General features: G+C 43.1%; 1 protein-coding gene across 1 annotated transcript in view; it reads right to left on the bottom strand.

Annotated features, from left to right (window-relative positions):
• KAZN (kazrin, periplakin interacting protein) overlaps positions 1-23,157 on the bottom strand; it is a 1,099,220-nt gene that overhangs the window by 1,029,855 nt on the left and 46,208 nt on the right. The window contains exon 2 of the mRNA XM_088845337.1: positions 3,728-3,828. The gene's annotated coding sequence lies outside the window, so the exon portion shown is untranslated. The remainder of the gene's footprint in view (positions 1-3,727; positions 3,829-23,157) is intronic.

Below are 23,157 nucleotides of genomic sequence, written 5' to 3'. Positions count from 1 at the left end.
CATTTCGTAAGATGTACTCTGCATATAAGTTAAATAAGCAGGGTGACAACATACAGCCTTGATGTACTCCTTTCCCAATTTGGAACCAGTCTGTTGTTCCCTCTCTGGTTCTAGGTGTTGCTTTTTGACCTGTGTACAGGTTTCTCAAGAGGCAGGTAAGGTGGTCTGGTATTCCCATCTTTTTAAGAATTTTTCACAGTCTGCTGTGATCCACACAGTCAAAGACTTTAGGTACTCCATGAAGCAGAAGTAGATGTTTTTCTGGAACTCTCTTGCTTTTCTGATGATCCAGCGGATATTGGCAATTTGATCTCTGGTTCCTCTGCCTTTTCTAAATTCAGCTTGAACATCTGAGAGTTCTATTTACAACTATATATCTATAGTTATATATAACTCATATATATTTGAATATATAACTATATATATTTGAGTTATATATATATAAAACTATATGTTTAAATATATATTTCAGTATCTATCTCTATAAGTATAAATATATACAGACATTATAGGATTTATCCCTACTTGATGTTATTAACTCTGTACGTCCTTCTTTGCTCTTTTTAAAAAATTTCCCAAGTTGACTATACATTGGTTATACTATGCAGTTAGATTACAGTTATTTATTGATCGCATTAAAAATAAAAATGAAGCTAATGCCAGTAACTATTAGGATGAGTATAAGCTTGTCTACATCCAGTGATGTCTCCTTAGTTATCTCCAAGTGAGGTAAAAAAGGTGCTGTCACATTTCAGTGGTTTGAGGATTGGCAATGGGAACGTGGAATTATCTCTCTCCAGACATAGATTCCAATAATACGTGCATGCTGGTCTGGTATTTGATACTATCTTTTCACAGGCCCAGCTGTATTAACACACAAATGGATATGCAAGATGTAGAAACTGTTTCTCAGGGGATAATTCAGAGGAAAATGCAAAGGCACAGATTTGAAAGCATAGATTTCATGGGCACAATGGAGTTAGAAGTTCAGAGGGCATATGGCTCTTTGTTGTAAGGCCAAGTGAAAGAGCATAGGTTTGGTTCACATAGAGATAACTCCTATTGTTTCTGGAAATCTTCTACCACAGAGGAGAATAAAATTGCTCCTGAGAAATAGTAAGCTGATACTAAGATTTCAGGTTGTATGAAGTTACACAAGTTACTTGGCACCAATTTTAAGCTAAGTGACTCACAGGAGTTAATGCCATGCAAACCATTAGCAAAGAGAAGGTTGGGACTGTGGTACAATAGAAATCACACAAGAGCAGTGTTTAGCCTGTTGTGTAACCTTCAGCAAATCCTCATTTTCTGTGATCCTGGATTTCTATAGCTGAAACATGTAGATAACAATGCTAACAGGAAATATGGTGTCTTTATAAAGATGAGATGATGCTTGTTCTAATGCTTTGAGAACCCATAAAGTGCTGGGGAAATAAACTATGTTGTTGCTATTATGACTACAACTGCTGTTGGCATCATCATTTTCTGAATTCATAGAGAAATACTTGGTCCAGAAGATTTCAGACAGTTTTAAGAGTTTTCCTCTAATGGGCCTCTGAGTTGCTCTGAATGCAAACCACACAAAAGTGTACATCTTTGAAAACAATATATTTTCATTCCATGTTATAATCTTAGTTCTTCAATTAGGCTTTAAAAGCATCATGGTATTTGATCAAGAGGACAGACTAATATTTATTTATCTCCCTGCCTTGCTCCTTAAAATGATGGTTCAGTTCAGTTCAGTTCAGTCGCTCAGTCATGTCCAACTCTTTGTGACCCCATGAATTACAGCACGCCAGGCCTCCCTGTCCATCACCAACTCCCGGAGTTCACTCAAACTCGTGTCCATCGAGTCGGTGATGCCATCCAGCCATCTCATTCTCTGTCGTCCCCGTCTCCTCCCACCCCCAATCCCTCCCAGCATCAGACTCTTTTCCATTGAGTCAACTTGTCACATGAGGTGGCCAAAGTATTGGAGTTTCAGCTTTAGCATCAGTCCTTCCAATGAACACCCAGGATTGATCTCCTCCAGAATGGACTGGTTGGATCTCTTTGCAGTCCAAGGGACTCTCAACAGTCTTCTCCAACACCACAGTTCAAAAGCATCAATTCTTCGGCAATCAGCTTTCTTCACAGTCCAACTCTCACATCCATACATGACCATGGGAAAAACCATAGCCTTGACTAGACGGACCTTGGTTGGCAAAGTAATGTCTCTTCTTTTTAATATGCTATCTAGGTTGGTCATAACTTTCCTTCCAAGGAGTAAGCGTCTTTTAATTTCATGGCTGCAATCAGCATCTGCAGTGATTTTGGAGCCCAAAAAAATAAAGTCTGACACTGTTTCCACTGTTTCCCCATCTATTTCCCATGAAGTGATGGGACCAGATGCCATAGGGAAATTAAATGAGCACAAATCCATACTCATGAAACGGAGGCTATCAGCAGCTTAGAGATGACAGCAAACTTTTGCATGATATAAATCAGGTGATGTATGTAGTGGTGACTAAAGAAGGGTTCTTCAGGAAATGTAGCATCAAATAGACCAGGTGTTGGTGGCTAGGAAAATGAGAACACACTGGGCCAAAGCAGGAGCTCCTTTGCTCTGTGGATGCCTGGAAGGACTCAGGACTGGACATCACAAATAGAATGATCACTTCTTGACCTTTTGGCTAAGATCAACTATAGTAAGGGGGTTTCCCTGCTGGCTTAGTGGTAAAGAATCTAACAGCTAATGCAGGAGACACAAGAGATGCAGGTTTGATCCCTGGGTCAAGAAGATCCCCCCCGGAGAAGGAAATGGCTACCCACTCCAGTATTCTTGCCTGAAAAATTCCATGGACAGAGGAGCCTGGTGGGCTACAGTCCATGGGGTCACAAAGAGTCAGACATTACTGAGAGACTGAGCACACGCGTACCTACAAAAGGGAGATTAACAGAAAGGTTGTGTGTGGAAGCATCAGTTCCTACCTTCACTCCAACAACAGAACACCCTGCAGCTAGGCCTTAACTGATCAGGCCAAAAGATGAAAGCCAAAACAATATCCAGTTAATCAAACAAAAAGTAAATTTTTTAATCAAAGGAATGAATTGAACTCTCTAAAAAGAAAAAGGGCATCTCAAGGATGTTGGCACCCTAGAGCAGAACTGCAGAAATTCTGGCATTTGGGAGACTCTGGCATAATGGTTGGCCCCACCCATTCACCATAAAGCAAAGCCTGCCATAGTTCCCCATTTGCTTTTTTACCTCCTTATTCTTCAACAAACAGACCACCAAGGATTTCTGACATTGAAGGACAGACTGAAACATGAAAAAGACATACACAAAGAAAACAATATGGCCCTAGGGAAAACATTTTAGGAGCAGAAGGTGATATACAAAAAAAAAACAACCAGAGATTCTAGATTATATTTTATCCATAAAATAAGAATGGATACTGTGACAATGGAGAACAAGGAAAAGATCTTGGAAATTAAAACTGTCATTTTCAAAATAAAAATTTACTATAGAGGCTAGATTTTGAAGGTATCATCTATCAAGTAAAACAAAAAGCCAAAGAAAAGATGTGAGGGCAATGTAAGCAACAGAGAGAATATGCCTGAAATCTCAGAGATAGAGGACAAGGACGATGAGAAAAGCAAAGACGAAGAAAACGGCCACAGAATAATGCAAGTCCACACCACAGAATTCAAATTTGTAATGTCTCAGGATTCAAGATAGCCTTACAATAAATGGCAGTAATAGTAACAATTGTTGTTGTTGCTGTTCAGTCGCGAAGTCACGTCTGATTCTTTGTGGCCCCATGGACTGCAGCATGCCAGGCTTCCCTGTGTAGTAAATATAACCAAAGGTTGAGAACCAGTTCTGAGCCAGGCACCACTCTCAATAGTTGTACACATAGTGACTTATTTCATCCTCTCAATAAATCGAAGCAGTAGCTACTATTTCCATCTTCATTTTACAGCTGAGAAAACAGAGTCACTAACTTGTTAAGACATTTACTCAAGCTAGTAAGTAAAACAACCAGGATTTAAATTTAGGTATGCATAATCTACATTCTTAACTATTATACTATACAGCCAGTCAATCCTAAAAGAAATCAACCCTGAATAGTCACTGGAAGGACTGATGCTGAAACTGAAGCTCCAATATGTGGCTGCCTGATGTGAAGAGCCAACTCATTTGAAAAGACCCAGATGCTGGGGAAGATTCAGGGCAGTAGGAGAAGGGGACAACAGAGGACAAGATGGTTGGATGGTATCACCAACTCAGTGGACATGAATGTGAGCAGATTCCGGGTAAAGATGGTGGACAAAATGTGGTCTACGAGAGAAGGGAATGGCACAGAACTTCAGTATTCCTACCTTGAGAACCCCATGAACAGTATGAAAAGGCAAAAAGATAGGACACTGAAAGATGAACTCCCCAGGTGGGTAGGTGCCTAATACACTACTGGAGATCAGTGGAGAAATAACTCCAGAAAGAATGAAGAGATGGAGCCAAAGTGAAAAGAACACCTAGTTGTGGATGTGACTGGTGATGGAAGCAAGATCTGATGCTTTAAAGAGCAGTATTGCATAGGAACCTGGAATGTTAGGTCCATGAATCAAGGCAAATTAGAAGTGGTCAAACAGGAGATGGCAAGAGTGAATGTCAACATTTTAGGAAACAGCTAACTAAAATGGAGTGGAAGGGGTGAATTTAACTCAGATGACCATTATATCTACTACTATGGGCAAGAATCTTTTAGAAGAAATGGAGTAGCCATCATAGTCAACAAAAGAGTCTGAAATGCAGTACTTGGATGCAATATCTTAAAAATGACAGAATGATCTCTGTTCGTTTCCAAGGCAAACCATTCAATATCATGGTAATCCAAGTCTATGCCCCAACTAGGAATGCTGAAAAAGCTGAAGTTGAACGGTTTTATGAAGACCCACAAGACCTTCTAGAATTAACACCCCAGAAAGATGTCCTTTTCATTATAGGGGACTGGAATGCAAAAGTAGGAAGTCAGGAAACACCTAGAGTAACAGGCAAATTTGGCCTTGGAGTATAGAATGAAGCAGGGCAAAGGCTAATAGAGTTCTGCCAAGAGAATGCACTGGTCATAGCAAACACCCTTTTCCGGAAACATAAGAGAAGACTCTACACATGGACATCACCAGACGGTCAAGACCAAAATCAAATTGATTATATTCTTTGCAGCCAAAGATGGAGAAGCTCTATACAGTCAGCAAAAACAAGACCGGAAGCTGACTGTGGCTCGGATCATGAACTCCTTATTGCTAAATTCAGACTGAAATTAAAGAGAGTAGGGAAAACTAATAGACCATTCAGGTATGACCTAAATCAAATCCCTAATGATTATACTGTGGAAATGAGAAATAGATTTAAGGGACTAGATCTGATAGACAGAGTGCCTGATGAACTATGGACGGAGATTCATGACACTGTACAGGAGACAGGGACCAAGACCACCCCCATGGAAAAGAAATGCAAAAGAGCAAAATGGCTGTCAGAGGAGACCTTACAAATAGCTGTGAAAAGAAGAGAAGTGAAAGGCAAAGGAGAAAAGGAAAGACATACCCATTTGAATGCAGAGTTCCAAAGAATAGCAAGGAGAGATAAGAAAGCCTTCCTCAGTGATCAATGCAAAGAAATAGAGGAAAACACTAGAATGGGAAAGACTAGAGATCTCTTTAAGAAAATTAGAGATACCAAGGGAACATTTCATGCAAAGATGGGCTCGATAAAGGATAGAAATGGTATGGACCTCACAGAAGCAGAAGATATTAAGAAGAGGTGGCAAGAATACACAGAAGAACTGTACAAAAAAGATCTTCATGACCCAGATAATCACGATGTTGTGATCACTCACCTAGAGCCAGAGATCCTGGAATGTGAAGTCAAGTGGGCCTTAGAAAGCATCACTACGAACAAAGCTAGTGGAAGGGATGGAATTCCAGTGGAGCTATTTCAAATCCTGAAAGATGATGCTGTGAAAATGCTGCACTCAATATGCCTGCAAATTTGGAAAACTCAGCAGTGGCCACAGGACTGGAAAAGGTCAGTCTTCATTCCAATCCCAAAGAAAGGTAATGGCAAAGAATGCTCAAACTACCGCAACATTGCACTCATCTCACACGCTAGTAGTGTCATGCTCAAAATTCTCCAAGCCAGGCTTCAGCAATATGTGAACTGTGAACTTCCAGATGTTCAAGCTGGTTTTAGAAGAGGCAGAGGAACCAGAGATCAAATTGCCAACATCCGCTGGATCATCAAAAAAGCAAGAGAGTTCCAGAAAAACATCTATTTCTGCTTCATTGACTATGCCAAAGCCTTTGACTGTGTGGATCACAATAAACTGTGGAAAATTCTGAAGGAGATGGGAATACCAGACCACCTGACCTGCCTCTTGAGAAACCTATATGCAGGTCAGGAAGCAACAGTTATAACTGGACATGGAACAAACTGGTTCCAAATAGGAAAAGGAGTACGTCAAGGTTGTATATTGTCACCTTGCTTATTTAACTTATATGCAGAGTACATCATAAGGAATCCTGGGCTGGAAGAAGCACAAGCTGGAATCAAGATTGCTGGGAGAAATATCAATAACCTCAGATATGCAGATGACATCACCCTTATGGCAGAAACTGAAGAGGAAATAAAAAGCCTCTTGAAGAAAGTGAAAGAGGAGAGTGAAGAAGTTGGCTTAAAGCTCAACATTCAGAAAACTAAGATCATGGCATCCGTTCCCATCACTTCATGGGAAATAGATGGAGAAACAGTGAAAACAGTGTCAGATTTTATTTTTTGGGGGCTCCAAAATCATTGCATATGGTCATTGTAGCCATGAAATTAAAAGATACTTACTCCTTGGAAGGAAAGTTATGACCAACCTAGACAGCATACTAAAGAGCAGAGACATTACTTTGCCAACAAAGGTGTCTAGTCAAGGCTATGGTTTTTCCCGTGGTCATGTATGGATGTGAGAGTTGGACTGTGAAGAAAGCTGAGCACCAAATAATTGATGCTTTTGAACTGTGGTGTTGGAGAAGACTCTTGAGAATCCCTTGGACTTCAAGGAGATCCAACCAGTCCATCCTAAAGGAAATCAGTCCTGGGGGTTCATTGGAAGGACTAATGCTAAAGCTGAAACTCCAATACTTTGGCTGCCTCATGCGATGAGTTGACTCTCTGGAAAAGACTCTGATGCTAGGAGGGATTGGGGGCAGGAGAAGAGGACGACAGAGAATGATATGGCTGGATGGCATCACCAACTTGATGCATATGAGTTTGGGTGGACTCCAGGAGTTGGTGATGTACAGGGAGACCTGGCGTGCTCCCTGTACATCATGGGGTCTCAAAGAGTCAGGTACGTATGAGCGACTGAACTGAACTGATAGGATATATAGTCTAGAATAATAGGAAAGTAACCAAGATATGAGCTGAAAGGGACATAACTCTTATATTCATTATCCAGAGTCTCTTTTTCTCTGGAAAGTTCTAAAAGATTTGGTTCACTAGAGTGAGAGTAAGACATGCTGTCCAGGAACTAGGGCATCCAACACAGAGCAGAAAGCCAAGGAAATTTTAAGGATGATTACAAAGGAAAACCTCAGGAAAATGGCTAATGGGCACACCCAGAGATCCACCAGTCCGGGTTAAATAAAAAATTAAAATGAGAGATGACTGGATGTTCTTGAACAAATTTAGAAGAGATATATAAATACAGATGAGAGCAAGGGGATGAACTGCTGAAAGGTACACAACAAAACAAAGGAAAAAATAAAAGGCAATTATAAGCTCCAGGGAAAACAAATTTGTGAAGACAAAAAGTACAATGATAACTCAGTTGTTAACAAAATGTATGCTGTCATATTAATAGAATCCCTGAATAGTCATTTCATGAACACTCTGATATAATAACATTGGAGGAACTGAGAGAATGAGGACAATTGTGTGTGTGTGGAGGGGCAGGGAAGGTGCATGCTCCAAATCCTCACCTTTCACAGTAGAAAATAAAAAATATGCAAGGCCAGAAAATAAACAAAACTGTAGTATAAGTGTGCTCATTAGAAAAATGGAGGTACAAAACTGGAAAAACAGCCCAGAGCTGATAATGGTTTTCTAGGGAAGCAGTTCTATTGTGGGGTAGAGGAATTTGTAGAAGGTTGGCATTTATCATTTCAAGATCCAGAGAATTATCTGACTTTTTAAAATTATGTTTACATATCCTGGGCTTCCCTGGTGGCTCGGTGGTAAAGAGGTTTGGCCCCTGGATTGAGACGATTCCTGGAGGAGGAAATGGCTACCCACTCCAGTATTCTTGCCTGGAAATTCCCATGGGCAGAGCAGCTGGTGGGCTACTCCATGGGGTCGCAAAAGAGTCAGACACAACTCAGTGACTAAACAACAATAACACTTATATCCTAAAATAAAACCAAAAGTTAGATTAAAAATTTCAAAATCATTATATGTTATGGCTCAAGTAACAAGGGTATTCCTACCTAGATAATCACAATTAGGAACAATTGTTCCAAGCAATGTTCCCAGCCCTGGCAGCAGTCCAGTATCACTGCCATTGTGGGGGCCAAGATGAGAGGTGTCTTGGAACCCACACTGACCTCATTAGATGATGTCCCTGTAAGTGCTCCATCTCTGAGATAATTACTGTAAACTGTGACTCACGTTGACCTCAATTAGACATGTCCTTCCTTTCAGGGACATAACGGCATGGTGGCAGTCCTGCCAGAAAAATCAGTGAACACTTGAGAAGAAATGTGGGCCCATCTAACTGAAGGGATGAGCACGCAGCTCACAGTGGCTTCCTCTAAAAAGTTAATTATAGAGGCAACTCCTACAACTCAGCACTCTGAGAAAATGTACTTTGTACGGTTGTCAAGTCAAGGGGCCACAGAGGGGAGAAAGGATTTTATTATCTTCAATGAGTATGAGAGGTCTTCCACTCCAGTGAGCCCATCAGTCTCACGTGACGATGTCCATGAACATGAAGTGAGATAAATATCATTTAGAGAGTTCTTCCGCTCTCTTGAAGAGCTAACAGCAAATGCTGGGGGCTAAAGAGCTTTCAAGCTGAGTGCTTCCTTCACTCATGAGTCTTGGCAGGGATTTGAAAAGTGCACAAATCTGGTACCTGCTCCCCCTCCTCCAAGCAGCAGCCACCCCACTTACCCGGTAAAGGTGTGTGTGCTACACATCCTGCAAAATGCATCAAGGCTCATAAACAGGAAGTACTTGCCCAGTTGTGTACAATAATACTGGCATACTTACAAAGGCTTTGCTGAGAAGCTCAAGCTCTCTATCTGTTTACATTTCTTGTTAGGAATGACCTGGTAGCTGGAGCTAAGACATTTTTAGATTGTATGTTTTATTGGAATTTTAAACGCTTCTAACTGTGAATGCACAGGCAGGTATTGAAAACGGAAGTTTTAAAGACTTCAAGCAGACACAGCTAGACATCTCAGTTGAAGACAGCATTTTCCTGAATTATATTTTGCAATGGGGACACACTGTTGAACCTTAATTCTACATCCATCTGGTTTTGTGTGTGTTAAGTCATTTCAGTTGTACCTGACTCTTTGCGATCACGTGGACTATAGCCTACCAGGCTCCTCATCCATGGAATTCTCCAGGCAAGATTACTGGAGTGGGGTGCCATTTCCTTCTCCAGGAGATATTCCCAACCCAGGGATCAAACTCGCATCTCTTGCGTCTCCTGCATTGGCAGGTGGGTCCTTCACCATTAGTGCCATCTAGTTTTAAGGCAAAAAAATAAAATAAAATAAGAAGATGAATAAAAGAAAAGGAGGGAGGAGAGAGAGAAGAAAAGGAAGGGAAAGAAGGAAAGAGAAAGAAAAATCCTTGGTTCTAGAGTAAATAAATTTACTCTAGTAAATTAAATAAACTTACATAGACTTCTCATTAAAAGTATATCCTTTACAGCAATAAGAGAACAGAAAATGAAGCAAAAAAAAAAAATCTCCAATCCCCACAAGTACCAGCTCTTAACATTTTCACTCACAGCCTCAAACTTAACAGCATCCAACAATTTTCCATCATTTCAGTAATGGCCAAGACATCGCAACATGCTGCGATAACAAACAAAAACACACCATTATCCATGCACAGCTGTAGCCTCATGCCACAAAGATTTTTCTCTAGGTCTTTAAAAAATTGCCTTCAGTTGCATAGGCTGCCAAAATATACTTATTTTTCTTCTTATTCTTGTTCTATTTGCCCTAGGCTAAAACTCTTGACAGCCCAAAAAGGGACTAGACCCCACAGGGTCACAAATTATTGAAACCAAATGGCTTCCAGGTCATTTTCCCTCTAACTTCAATTCTCCAAGGCCCACAGAGTGATTTCTATGGGAATCTGTTCCACCATCATCACTCTGAGAACTCAGGTATCCCCAGGAGATCAAAGAAATCATTGGATTTTTTTGTAAATGAACACTTTCTTATGCCTTGTTCCATCAGCAAGATACATTTTGCTGCTGCTGCTGCTGCTAAGTCGCTTCAGTCATGTCCGACTCTGTGTAACCCCATAGACGGCAGCCCACCAGGCGCCGCCATCCCTGGGATTCTCCAGGCAAGAACACTGGAGTGGGTCGCCATTTCCTTCTCCAATGCATGAAAGTGAAAAGGGAAAGTGAAGTCGCTCAGTTGTGTCTGACTCTTCGTGACCCCATGGACTGAAGCCTACCAGGTTCCTCCGTCCATGGGATTTTCCAGGCAAGAGTACTGGAGTGGGGTGCCATTGCCTTCTCCTAAGATACATTTTACCTCCCCCAAAAGCCCTGTGGGCTTCCCTGGTGGCGCAGTGGTAAAGAATCCACCTGAAAACACAGGAGATGCAAGAGACATGGGTTTGATGCCTGAGTCGGGAAGATACCCTGGAGTAGGAAACAGCAACCTGGAAAATTGCCTGGAAAATTCCATGGACAGAGGAGCCTGGCAGGCTGCAATCCATGGGGTCGCAAAGAGTTGAACATGACTGAGCAACTGAACACACACACACACACACAAAACTGCCTCTTGGAGAGGCTCTGGGCCAACAGGTGGGCTTCAGAAACCCTATGCACACATGCCTCTCAGGCCATTAAGCTCAAGCACATGGCCCCCATGAGAGTCCATGACCAGGCTGAGCTATATAAAGGCTCATGTCACCAATAGTGGTAAGTTTGTCACTTACTCCAAGCCACTATCTTTAGCTTTTAATGATAATCACTTCCACAGTGGCATGGAAGAGAGCCAAATACTTCCCCACAATTTCCAGGTTTTCAAATTCCTTTTCTGGGAATTTTATGGGGTAGTTTGGAAGAGTGATCTAGAAACAGCTTGGCAGAAGAATTAAGCAGCCAGAATGATGCCCGAGGTGGAGAGCTATTTGGCAGCACACAGATTCTTGGCATCACTCCTCCAGGGCCATGGGGACATCCTAGCAGAGCTTGGGCATCTGCCCAGAATTGCTGAGCGGAGCCTCGTTCACATGCCACTCATTCTTGGCAGGAGGGATCCTGAAGGCATCAGTCTGCAATCATCCTCTCTCCTCCACTGCCTGCCAAGGATTAGACAGGATGCCTTTCTTCCCAGAAAAGGAGGGCATCTTTCCAGCCAATCTCTCTTCACCTGGGCAGGTACAAGTTTGGGCTGCTTGTCCTTAAAAGGCAGTATAATGAAGGGCCCTAAGTAAACCTTCAAAAGAAGCCAGAAGCTTCTAGGGAGGATTTACACCAAGCATAAGACCCACAGGTAGAGTGGGTTTAAAGAGCCACTATGTAAAATGTGTTAAACATGTATTAAAACTTTTAAAGTGTAGAATTGGGTTATTTTTCTTTTAAAAGTCAAGGAGAGGGAAAATAATTCATAAGAGCGAAAGAGATGAGGCTTCCTCTTCACATATACCAGGACCGTAAATTAATTTTGTTGTTATCAGGAGGAAATGGAGGGTAAACAAACAGTGTTTACTCAGTCTCTTAGTCATGTCCTACTCTTTGTGAACCCATGGACTGTAGCCGGCCAGGCTCCTCTGTCCATGGAAGTTTTCAGGCAAGAATACAAGAGTGGGTTGCCATTTCCTCCTCCAGGGGATCTTCCCAACCCATGGACCGAACGTGCAGCTCCTGTGTATCTTGCATTGGTAGGCAGATTCTTTACCACTGTACCATCTGAGAAGCCAATCAAACACCTGTGCTGTGCTGTACTTAGCTGCTCAGTCACATCCGGCTCTTTGCAATCCCATGGACTATAGCCCACTAGGCTCCTTTGTCCGTGGAAGCTTTCAAGCAAGAATACTGGAGTGGGTAGCCTATCCCTTCTCCGGGGGATCTTCCCTACCCAGGAATTGAGGCAGGGTCTCCTGAATTGCAGGCAGATTCTTTACCAGCTGAGCTACCACAGAAGCCCCATCAAAAATCTACTTGACCATAAAAAATTTTAAGAGACAATTTTATCCAATCCTTTCATCTCATGATTAAGGAAAACTGAGCCCCAGAGCAAGGCCAATGCCACATTGGAATTCTTAATTCCTCTTTTCCAAATGATGCTGTTCATGCTACGCCCCAAACCCCATGCCCTGGCTAAGTTCTGGGTAGGAGGCAAATATAAAAGGTCATGGACATGGGCCTCTTCTCCAGAGGATAACTGTCCAAAGGAGACAAGGGACACGTTTATCAATAACTGAAATATCGGTCACGTGTCCTGGGTGCAGTGGGAGTGAGACACAGCAACAGGACTGAAGCATCAGGGAAGGGGAGGGTAACCCTTAGCAACCAGTCAGCAAAGAGGGCGCGTGTGAACCAGACTTGGAAGAACCAGTAAGACGTGAACAGAAGGTGATGGAAAGGACATCGGCAGGAAGGCTGAAGACACTGATTTCAGACACACATAACAAAACAAACAAAGACACTTAAAGTACAACAGGTTTTGCCAGAATGGGGAGCACCAGCCATGATCAGAATTGTCTTAGTCCCCTCAGGCTGCTACAACAAATTATCATAAACTGCGTGGCTTCGACAACAAACACTTATTCCTTGAAGTTCTAGGAGCTGAGAAGTCCAAGATCAAGGAGGTAGCAGATCTGGTATTTGGTGAGGGCTTCCCTCCTGACTTGGAGAGGCTGTGGTCTTGTTGCATCTTTACATGGAGGGGATCAGATCTTTTGTGTCTCTTCTTATAAGGACACTAATACCTTTCATAAGGTCTCCACCCTCCTGACATAATCACCTAAGGCCCCATGTCCTAACACATAATCCACATTGTGGATTAGAATTTCAATGTATGAATTTCGGGAAGATACAAACATTCAGTCCGTAACAATAGTAAATAGCTTGATTTATCACTTCAGCCTGCTTTCTCCAGGTGCCTAGAACCTGCTCTCTATGGGTGGTCACTAGGGATGTGGGAGGGGCTGCTGCTTCTCTGGGCAGCCCGGGTCCTGTGGGCCTGACCTGTGTTCATGGAGAACCTGACTCCACTGACACGGGATTGCCTGTGCATTTTTTAAATTATCTTTTATCAAAGTATAGTTGAATTACAATGCTAATAGTTGTTGCTGTACAGCAAAGTGATTTGGATATACATATATGTATATATATATACACACATTTTCCTATTCTTTCCCATTATGATTTATCATAGGATATTGACTATAGCTGCAGTGCTATACAATAGGACCTTGTTTTTTATTCATTCTATACACACCAGTTTGTATCTGCTAATCCCAAATTCCCACTCCTACCCTCTCCCCCAACTCCCACCCCTGGACAACCCTGGCAACCAACAGTCTATTCGTATGTATGACTCTGTCTCTGTTTCATAGATAGGTTCATTCACATCATATTTCAGATTCCACATATAAGTGATATCATATGGTATTTGTCTTTTTCTTTCTTCACTTAGTATGATCATCTCTAGCTGCATTTGGGTTGCTGCAAATTTGCCCATGCATCTTTGAGCCCATCAGATCAGGCAGTCTCTATTAATCTAAATCTTCCTGAACCGATCACATGAAGTCTAAGAAGAGATCCACCTTTAACATTGTAAGGACAACCCTGCTGTGAATGTGGTAGCACTTATTAGCATAGGAAACATGGGGCTGGGCTCATTCATTCCATTAGTGGGAATGAAGATGCCTGGGGAAGAAAGAGCATGAAGGTGTCCTTTTAAAATTTGAAAAGGGGCTAAATATGCCCTGGGTAGAGAGGGTATGAGACAGAAGCTACTGAAATATGAGTTTAGGCTCTGGGACGAATGCTGTTGTCTTCCCATTTTCTGTTCCCCTTCTCTGTTCCTAACAGAACCCCAACAGTGTTCATACATCCTCTCTCCCCTTTACAGAAAAGACCTCATGGTAGAGGTCTAGATCCTACCTAGATCTACCTCTAGATCCAGGTAGATTAGTCTGAAGGAATCCCACATTCCCCTTTCAGTATCTGGATCTGGTTTAGACATGAGATATAAATGTGGTCAGCGAGACACTCGTTCTGTTCAGTTCTGTTCGGGGTCGGGATACTTCCAGGGCATTTTTCTTACTCCTAAGAGGAAGCCACAGAAAAAGCTCATCTTCCCTCATCTCTGGATGTGGTCATACCTGGATAATTCCTAGATATGCTTCATCCATTTGGCTACCAACCTGGGAATGGCAGATCGAAGAAATATAATAGAAAGAACCTGGGTCCTTAATGATATCATGGAACTTCTGAATGAAACAGCCCTGAAACGTACCCTGCCTTGGAACTTGATGTTAGATGCTATGATACATTTCTCTCTTACTTAAGTTAGATTCAGGTAGATTTTCTATTGCTTGCACCTGCATACATCTTAGCATACAGGATACATGTATGAAAACACACATATACACAAAAACACACAAACACTGCAATACTTACTTAAAGCTAGACAAAGTGTTTTACATGGAGTATCTCAATCTTTCCAACAACTTTGCAAAATCGATGCTATTGATAATATGATCCCCAATTTACAGTTGGGAAACCACACCTTAAAAAGTGTAACTGCCTTGTGCAAAATAGTTATTAAGTGGTATAGCCCAAATAAACACCTAAAACCCTTGAAGAAAGAAGTCCCTCATACTTAGGCCTAACCAAGTTTGGAATAGGCTGCCTGGAGAAGTAGCGATGAAAATGGCTCATGTTTGTCAAAGGCTTATTATGCAATGGGGCTTCCCTGGTAGCTCAAATGGTAAAGCATCTGTCTGCAATGCAGGAGACTCAGGTTTGATCCTTAGGTTGGGAGAAGATCCCCTGGAGAAGGGAATGGCTACCCACTCTAGTATCCTTGCCTGGAGAATTCCATGGACAGAGGATCCTGGTAGGCTACAGACCATGGGTTTACAGAGAGTCAGACATGACGGAGCGACTAACACTTTCACACTTTTACTATGTGCCAGATACTGTTGTATTTTATTACACATCTGGACCAACGTCCTATGAAACAAGAATTATCATTATCTCCATTTCACAGACAAGGAAACTAAGACGCAGAGAGGTTGAGCAACTTGCCCAAGGACACTCAGCAGGGAGGTGGGAGCAATAGGATCAGAATCTAAGGCAGTTTGGCTCTAAAGTCTGCACGCCTAAGCCCTCAGGGTCACCCCCTGCAGGGAACCTGCCAACCAAACATCTCCGGTGGTGACAGTAGGTGTCTGATTACATGCCAGGAAGGGCCAGGACAGCAAAGCCGCCCAAGGCAGCAGGGCTTGCTGGCTCAGGCGCGCCTGGAGAGAGTGTCTTACCTCTTACTGGAACTTGTGTTCTGGATTTGGGAAATGTCGCTCTTGGCTGCTTTGAAAGCCAGAGAGGAACCCATGGGTCTAAACCTACCTGACATCTCTGGCGTGAATAACTCCACCCAGGCAAATTCCTAAGGGCTGGGCTTGGAAAAATTCCTAGGAGCTTTGGCTAGGATCTCTCCTGAACAAAAGCATTTCCCTTACACCTCCCAGCAGCTTCCCTGGCCTTTGTCCCTCTTTGGGCAAATCGAGGGCAAGTTAGTTCCTGCTTTGGAAAACAAAGAGGAGCAATCCTTCATGAGAGTTTCAAAGGAAACTTTACAACCCAGAAGGGAGCAGTGGCCTGGCTCTGGGTGGCCTTTATTGACTCCCAGCATCACCTCCTACCCTGTACTCGTGCCAGTCTGATGAGCAGCCTCCTCTTCCTGCAACCCCACTCCTCAGGCACACTCCGCAGTAGAGCTAGTGACAGCAATTACTGATGCCTTGGCTCATCACAGGCTCTTCCCACTTGGGCAGGGGATTGGCAAAGAGTGGCAATTTGGAGCTTTCTGTTTACAAACAAACTACCCTTGTTGACACTGAGCCAGGCAGCAGCAGCTGGGGAAAAGCACCACACTCCTCCCTTGCCCATCTCCTTCCTGATGGTTGAGCTGTCTTCCGTCATTTTGCAAAAGCTGTGCACCCAGGACTTTAGAGTCAGGGATGAAGGAGACTCTTGGGTGTTTATGGAATGCCTTTCTGCAGCCTTCTGTCCTATTTGCATGAGTAAGGAGGATTTTTGCAGCTGATCCACTATATTTCAGCACAACATCCCACCTGCATCTTCTTACAGATATTTTGCAATAGTTTAATGATACTAATGTGCCAGGGGCTTCCCAGGTGTTTCAGTGGTAAAGAATTCACCTGCCAATGCCGGTGATGAGGGTTCAATCCCTGGGTCAGGAAGATCCCCTGGAGAAAGAAATGGCAACCCACTCCTGTATCCTTACCTGGGAAATCCCATGGACAGAGGAGCCTAGCAGGCTACAGTGCATGGGGTCACCAAAGAGTAGGACACGATTTAGTGACTAAACAGCAACAACAATAATGTGCCAGGCTCTGGGTTAAGGACTTGATAAGTTTCACTTGAATCACCTTGTCAGTCCCGTGGACAGTATGTCAGGTGGGTACTGACCTTGTTCCTGCTTTATAGGTGAGGTATCTAAGAGTCTCAGGGAGGCTGAATAATCTGCCCAAGGTCACAGATTGGCGGTGATCCAGGGGAGGATCTGCTGTGCTCAGCTGAGCTGGGGACCCCCATAACTCTACATACTGCTTCCCCCAGAGGGAGATTCAATGCAAACCAAATGGTCACCCTAGAAACTGACACACTGGGCAGTGTTACCTTTCCACCAAAACAGGTTCCTCTGACTTTGCTGTCTGAGACCTTAACTGGTTACACAAAGGATCTCATCCTGTCTTCCCCTCCATCTGCATCTCTTGTCCCTCCTCCTCTCCTGCAAAGACACCAAAGTTGGTCATTTCTTAGGAACCAGCCAAAATAATACCAGTTCCCTACCTGGCATGAACTAAATTTATATCAGGAGCTTTATGATATGAAAGTATTACTCAGAGCAAGGTCCTTATCTCTGTGACTTCAACCCACTCCCCAGGTGTCAGCAAGACAGCAGATACTTCCTTTTGGAATCTTTTAAGCAGGCTCCATTTTTTATTCAAGATGACAAATGAATCCATACATTAAATTTAAGCTACAGATCTGCCTCGTCTTTTAGAAGTAATCCCAGTTTGGTCAAAAGCAGCACTCTTCTTCTCTAAAAGTTAGGGTGGGGCAGATGAACAGAGAAAAATGAAATGCCTGTGGAAGCTCCTCAAATGGGATCTTGCTTCATTCTGTCAAATAGTGAGAAATTAAAACGACTTCCGAGTAGAACCTTCAATGCCTCAGAAGGCAACTTTCTGGAGAAAAATCATGGCTCTTCAAGACGCTTGTAAATAACACCACAGTCCTCAACCTCAAAGGCCCCAGGATTCCTGAAATCTTTGATCATCTAAATGTAGCTGTTTTCATAAACATTTCAGACAGCAGGCTAATTTTTATTCCCTAGAGAGCCTCGTGCAGTTGGACTGCATGTCCAGAAAGAATGTCAACTTTTTAGAAATAGCTGGAGCCTTGCCAAGACTAAGAGCCAGATAGCAGTGAAGTTGGCTGACTTTAAATCAGTGTGATTACTCACTGTCCATTGGAGAGGATCATAAAATTTTACTATATGCTGCTTATAATTCAACCAGTAATTACTGAGCAGGTAATGTGGGCAAGGGTACTGTGGGTGAATCAGAGATAAACCAGGCCCAGGTCCTGCCTTTGCAGTTCAGTAAGAGAAAGTAAAGGTGATCCTATCTAATAAGCTGTGTGCATGTGTGTGTGTGTGTCCTCACATACACATGTATGCATGTGTGGAACTGGACGCTCTAAGGATAGTTCCCTAGAAAGGAGGCGTTTAATCTGAGATTTAAAGAATAGATAGAACTACAGGATATTTTTCTGTCTTTCAGTATTTCTGTTTCATTGCTGCCAAGTTGTTTGTGGTATTGATAACAATCAAGCAGGCGACAAACTTATGGACACAGCAGGGGCAGGAGAGGGTGGGATAAACTGAGAAATTAGCATTGAAATATATACATTATCATGTGTAAAATAGACAGCTAATGGGAAGTTATTGTATAACACAGGAAGCTCAGCCTGGTGCTCTGTGAAAACCTAGAGGGGTGGGATGGGGTGGGAGGTGGGAGGAAGGTTCAAGAGGGAGGGAAGGTGTGTAAGCTATGGCTGATCATGTTGATGTATGGCAGAAACCAACACAGCATTGTAAAGCAATTACCCTCCAATTAAAAAGCACATTTTTCTAAAAGCGAAAAACATTAAGCAGGGGGAAACTGGGCAGGAGATGATCAGTGCCCTTCAAGAGCACCATGAAGACAGAAGCCTCGAAGTTGGAAAGCCCAAGGTGAGTCACTCAGGAAAGGACATGCTGTTATCACCTTACTTTGAAAACAAAGGCATGAATGTGTACCTCATCCACCTGCAGCATGGTGCTTGGGCACCCCAACTGTAAAAAAACAGAGATTTCTATCATTACTCATGGACCTTCTCATAAGACGAAATGGTGATCTACAGTAAGGACCAAGAGGGCCTGATGTGGAGTCAGCCTGCCTGCAGGAAACCTTAACTCTACTGTGTCCTGGCAGTGTGACCTTGGACTGGTCCCTTGATCTTTTTGAGTTTGTTTCCTCATATCTGATTTAAGAATGACAGTAGCACCTGCCTCACAGGGTTGTTGATATTAAATGAAATAACCCCTCTAAAATGCCTTGTGGATTGCTCAGCAGAATGTCCTATGAACATCCATAGTTGCAGCATCCAGGGATGCTCCTTTTAGGCCATGCTTTCATGCAGCTATTGCTCTGACCATACTGACCTATTAGATGAATTCTTTGACAGTGTTATTTAATGAATATAGGCAGCCATACCCACATTCTCTCATTTTACTTCATTTTATATTATCTGGGTTTGACCTTCTTGAAAATGGAACGCCAGTCACAGAGATAAGAAAATTGGCTTTGATTCCATCTCTTGCTGGAGAGTGATGGCACCAGGCTAAATCCTAGCACATGTGATTTAAAATCAGTTATTTTCCCACTATTTGATACAGTTTATTAAATATCTTAATGTCATGACTGTATTAATTAGGATTCATGTTGTAACAGAAGCAGAAATAAGAAATGTATTGTCTTGTATGATGAATAGCCCTCACTAGATTTTCACTAAACCCAGCAGGACTTAGAAGCCAAAAGGATGTGATTAAGCTGGCTTCCTGCCGCCGCACGCTGTTCTTTGTGTCTTCATTCTCAGGCTCCATGTGGCGGCAAGTGGCTGCCAGCATCTCCAGGCCTACATCTCCAGAAGCATTCCAAATACACCACCGTGAGTCTGTGTGTCCCTCCACGAATCCATCATGGCGGCCAGTGATGGGATTGCGCCATTTGGCCAGGCCTGAATCACCAGCTCACCATTCAACCAGCTCTTTGGAGAGGGGCAAGAGGACACTGGTCGGGAGCAGACCATCCACGCCTCATCCGCTGAACACGGAAGTAGGGCTGGATCCTCAGAGGCCATTCAGGATTCTGTTCCCTGACACTGGGGAGATCAAACCAGCATTTGTCCACTGAGCTCCATTGTACAAAATGAGTCAACCTAGAGATAAAGCTTTGATAATAGTCAAAGAGTTAGCCAGATTGGCTCCGTGGTAAAGTTTCTGCCTGCCAATGTAGGAGAGGTGGGTTCGATCCCTGGGTCAGGAAGATCCCCTGGAGTAGGAAATGGCAACACAGTATTCTTGCCTGGAAAAATCCCATAGAGAGAGGAGATGGGCAGGTTACAGTCCATGGAGTCGCAAAGGAGTTGGACACGTCTTAGTGACTAAACAACAACAGCTATTACTAGGTAATGCAGAAGGAAAGCATTTTCCAATTAATAGAGAGTCATATGTGCGTCCTCTACTTTCAGATAATTAGAACATCATAGACTATTCTTCAAGTGACATCACAGGATGTCCACAATATCTTTGCATTGTTATCTATTTGCATTCAGTTCAGTTCAGTTCAGTCGCTCAGTCATGTCCAACTCTTTGCGACCCCATGAATCACAGCACGCCAGGCTGTCCATCACCAACTCCCGGAGTTCACTCAAACTCATGTCCACAGAGTCGGTGATGCCATCCAGCCATCTCATTCTCTGTCGTCCCCGTCTCCTCCTACCCCCAATCCCTCCCAGCATCAGACTCTTTTCCAGTGAGTCAACTCATCGCATGAGGTGGCCAAAGTATTGCAGTTTCAGCTTTAGCATCAGTCCTTCCAATGAACACCCAGGATTGATCTCCTTTAGAGTGGACTGGTTGGATCTCCTTGCAATCCAAGGGACTCTCAAGAGTCTTCTCCAGCACCACAGTTCAAAAGCATCAATTCTTCGACGATCAGCTTTCTTCACAGTCCAACTCTCACATCCATACATGACCACGGGAAAAACCATAGCTGCATAGGGTTATATATTTGTATACATATTTATATATTTATAAATATATTTGCATAGGTTTATCTTGTACATATCCATTCTCATGATGGATCTAATTCCATCCGTCCCACTGTGCTCAGTTGATGGAATAACAGGTTAAGAAGCCTAGTGATAGGGATGTTGGGAGGGGGGTGCCTAGGATCACAGAAGGTCCTAGAAGCCATGTCATATAAAGAACATTTAGGGACTTCCCTGGTGGTCCAGTGGTTAAGATTCTGTGCAGGGGGCATGGGTTCCATCCCTGGTCAAGGAACTAAAATCCCACACACTGTGTGGTGCAGCCAAAAAAAAAAAGAACAGTTAAAGAAACCAAGTGTGTCTGAACTGGACTAGAAAAAACAAGACCAAAGGTAGATATGCTAACTATCTCCTAATACTTTAAGGGCTGTCACTTGTGGGGAAAAAACAAAACAAAACACTGTTGATTCTATATTCTTTTCAGAGTCAGCATTCATTCTAACTGATGGCCCGAAGTTGTGAGAAAACAGATTTCTGGCTCAACAGAAGTACAGTGGAGATTTTTCAGTTTTGTTCCCCAACATGCTTCCTTCCTTTGTCTGGTTATAGTAATCAGACTTTGTCTTTTTTTTTTTCTGATTTTGTTCTTGAGTAATGTTTTCTTTCATTTTCACATGTAGTTTGGGTAGCTTCCATTCCTAGCTTCAAGGACACAGCCCATGATCAAGGTTGAAACCAAGCAACTCAGTCCATGCTCCAGGCCACCATCCCTGGTCAGCGGTGGCAGTTTCTGTGCCCTAGGCCCACCTGTGATCTCATCTAAGCTGGGGGCTCAGTTCCCAGAACACTGGTAACATCATTCATCAGGCACCAGCTATGACTCTGCGTTTCTGCCTCAGGTAGTTTTCAGAAGCCCACTCCCTACCACAGCTCCTTCAGTCTGAGTTGAGGGCAGCTCAGAGCAGCATGGGGAAAGGATGCAAGTGGCCTCTACAGATAACCTTCAACCAACAGGGATAGGAGATGGAGCATCAACAACCCATTGCCCTCTCCTTCAGAGGAGCAATTCAGACACATTCCACGCAGTTTCTCAAGGGGTCCTGGTCCTCACTGGGACCGATGAGCCTTGTTTGTTTATGGCAATAACCAGCTCAGTAACATAAGCTTTATTTCCTTTTCCTCCTTTCCTTGGTCCCACCTCCCAAATTAACTACCTATACTCAAGTCCTGGTCTCAGGCTTTATGGATGCACTTAACCCAAACTAAGCCACTAAGGAGTGGATATAGTATTCAGTTTGGGCCAATGAGATATATTGCTTTTTGTGTATTTTGTGACTGGTGATATATGAATGAATCACCTTTGTATGAGTAATTTTAATTAATATTCAAAATAATGTATCAAAATGAAATTTGAGAGATATGAAGGCCTAACTCTCTTGTGTTCCTTTCACTTTAATGGGTGACAGTTATTGAGGATGTGCCCAGTTTGGGCTAAGGGGCTTCCCTAAATTAGAAGGTCTGATATCATAAAAAAAAAAAAAAAATCAGCTTGAATTTATCAGAGGCCATGAAGTAGAGCCTGAGAATGGAGTCATCTAGGAGGCAAAATAGTTCTGAGATGGGACCTGACAATAACTTTGGAGTCCTGAATCAAGCTGCACCAGAAGCCCATCCTACCTGGAGTCTTGAAAGTATGTGAACCAGAAAAATTTCCCTTTAGGCTTACTTAGTTTGGAACTATAGCCCACCAGGCTCATCTGTACATGGGATTCTCCAGGCAAGAATTGCTGGAGTGGGTTGCCATTTCCTCCTCCAGGGGATCTTCTTGACCCAGGGATCGAACACACATCTTTTGCATCTACTGCATTGGTAGGTGGATTCTATACTACTGTGCCACCTAATTGATCTAATTATTTATTTATGGCTGCGCTGGGTCTTCATTGCTGTCTGCAGGCTTTCTCTAGTTGCAACAAGCAGAGCCTTCTCCCTGGTTGCGGTGTGCAGGCTTCTCACTGCAGTGGCTTCTCTTGTTGCAGGGCACGGACTCTACGGTGCCTGGGCTTCAGCAGTTGTGATACACAGGCTTAGCTGCTCTGAGGCACATGGAATCTCCCTGGACCAGGGATTGAACCCATGTTTCCTGCATTGGCAGGGAGATTCTTGATCATTGGACCACCAGGGAAGTCCTCCCTACCACTTTCAACCAAACAGTTCAGTCAAAACTACAAAGAAGTAAGTTTCAAACTACTAGTACTGTCTAACAATCAAAAAGTCTGACATGAAAAGAGTC

This window comes from Moschus berezovskii, chromosome 17 (assembly GCF_049115385.1).
Source record: "Moschus berezovskii isolate FMDL1 chromosome 17, NW_MosBer_1.0, whole genome shotgun sequence".
Classification (NCBI taxonomy): Eukaryota; Metazoa; Chordata; class Mammalia; order Artiodactyla; family Moschidae; genus Moschus; species Moschus berezovskii.
The sequence above is the reverse complement of the archived record's forward strand: the minus strand, read 5'-3'. Positions and strand labels throughout refer to the sequence as shown.